Source organism: Rattus rattus, chromosome 1, assembly GCF_011064425.1.
Source record: "Rattus rattus isolate New Zealand chromosome 1, Rrattus_CSIRO_v1, whole genome shotgun sequence".
Taxonomy (NCBI): Eukaryota; Metazoa; Chordata; class Mammalia; order Rodentia; family Muridae; genus Rattus; species Rattus rattus.
The window spans coordinates 250,690,924-250,693,396 of record NC_046154.1 but is presented as its reverse complement, the minus strand read 5'-3'; positions in this window follow the sequence as shown (position 1 = coordinate 250,693,396).

Below are 2,473 nucleotides of genomic sequence, written 5' to 3'. Positions count from 1 at the left end.
GAGAGAGAGAGAACCGAGTCCTGAAAATCATCTTTTGATACTCACCAACCAGAATGCATTAATGTATTAAAATGTAAATAAAGACCTTTTTGACTGGGCATCCATTTAATCCCAGCACTGGGCTGTTACACAGAGAAACCATGTCTCAAAAAACCAAAAAATGGGGGTTGGGGATTTAGCTCAGTGGTAGAGCTCTTGCCTAGGAAGCGCAAGGCCCTGGGTTCGGTCCCCAGCTCCGGAAAAAAACAAACAAACAAACAAACAAACAAAAAAAACAAAAAAATGAAAAAATTATATAAATATACATACATATATGTATATATTTAAGCCTTTTTATATATATACTTATTAAGTGTTCTACCTGCATGTACATCTGCATGCCTGAAGAGGGCATCAGATCATATTATATGATGGCTATGAGCCACCATGTGGTTGATGGGAATTGAACTCAGGACCTCTGGAAGAGTAGTCAGTGCTTTTTTTTTTTTTCTTTTTTCTTCTTTCTTTTTTTCGGAGCTGGGGACCGAACCCAGGGCCTTGCGCTTGCTAGGCAAGCGCTCTACCACTGAGCTAAATCCCCAACCCGTAGTCAGTGCTCTTAACCACTGAGCCAGCTCTCCATCCCCATGACTCTATGTTTGAGATGGAATCTTACCCTATAATCCAAGCTGGCCTCAGACCTGAGGGGATCTTTCAGCCTTTCAGTCTCAGGCAGGTTTTACAAGTGTGAGTCACCACATGTTGGTTTTTCCCTATAATAATCTAGTGCCCACGAGGATCATGCATCTTCCACACACAAAGTGGAGGCCTCTGGACTCGACGATGAGATGTAATTAGGCTGGAGTGTGGTGAGTTCTGGTGGTGAGTCTGGGGGCGGGATACAGGTACATGGAAGCCATGTGAAAACCTCCTTGGAAATAAGGATAGTTGAGGTGTTATTCTAATGGGATGTCACTAAAGGTTTGAACCTGACTTTTGTCAGGTTTGTATTACAAAGTGTATCCTATTACATATAAACTACGAGGAGGGGCTGGAGATATGGCTCAGTGGTTAAGAGCACTGACTGCTGTTCCAGAGGTCATGAGTTCAAATCCCAGCAACCACATGGTGGCTCACAACCATCTGTAATGAGATCCGATGCCCTCTTCTGGTGTGTCTGCAGACAGTGACAGTGTACTCGTCATATATAAAATGAATAAATAAAATCTTAAAAAAAAAAACAAAAAAAAAAAACAAACTACGAGGAGAACAGGGAACCGGGCAGGAAAAATCAGTTGGTAAAAATCAGTGGTAAAACCTGGTGTGGTGCTTATCCTTTAATCCTAGCATACGAGAGGCTGAGACCGGAACATTGTGTTTGAGGCTAGCCTGAGCTATATAAGGCATTCCAGGCTAGCCTAGCTACACAGTGAGGTCTTGTCTCAAAACACCAAAGAGAAGGAGACAGTCTTGCTGTGTTGTTCAAGCTAGTGTCCATGTCCTGGATTTAAGGAATCTTCCTGCCCCAACCTCTTGAATAAGCAGGGTATGACATAGCAAAGATGTTCAATACTTGGGCTGGAGAGATGGCTCAGTGGTTAAAAGCACTGTAAAGAGATCCGATGCCCTCTTCTGGTGTGTCTGAGGACAGCTACAGTGTACTTATGTATAATAAATAAATAAATCTTAAAAAAAAAAAGATGTTCAATACTTGGGAAGGCTTGTGGCAGAGAGTTAAGGGTGACTTTACAGATTCCATATTTGATCCCTTTTCCCTCAGCTGTATTGGGTTGGTTTTGAATGCTGGTACGAACCTGAAACTGCTCAAGCCTTAGGAAAAGGGGCAGTGGGACACATGGGATTAAGTAGCATGCCCCTGACACCATGGACTGTTAACTTCTACAAAGCATAGCATCAAAGAACAGGAGCCAGCTGAGAGGACAGGAAATCACATGGTCACAGATGCACATCTGGGATTCTGGGAGCAAGTTTCCAGAGTGCAGCTATGGAGGTACGGAGTGAAGGTGCTCTGTGGTGGTTTGAATATACTTGGCCCAGGGAGTGGCATTATTTGGAAGTGTGGCCTTGTTGGAGGAAGTGTATCACTGTGGGCCTGGGCTTTAAGACCCTTGTCCTAGCTGCCTGGAAGCTAGTCTTCTGCTGTTTGCCTTTGGAACAAGAGGTGGAACTCTCAGCTCTTCCAGCCCCCTATTTGCCTGGATGCTGCCATGTTCCCGCCTTTGATGATAACGGACTAAACGTCTGAACCTGTAAAGCAGCCCCAATTAAATGTTGTCCTTTACAAGAGTTGCCTTAGTCATGGTGTCTCTTCACAGCAATGGAAAACCCTAAGCCATGCCCTGACACAGAATGGTCTCACATAGCCTAGGCTTGCTCAAATTTATATAGGCATGAAAGACCATAAACAACTCCTTCTCCTGTCTCCACTTCCTCAGAGTTGGGGTTCCAGCCTGTACCTCAAACCCTGCTGGTT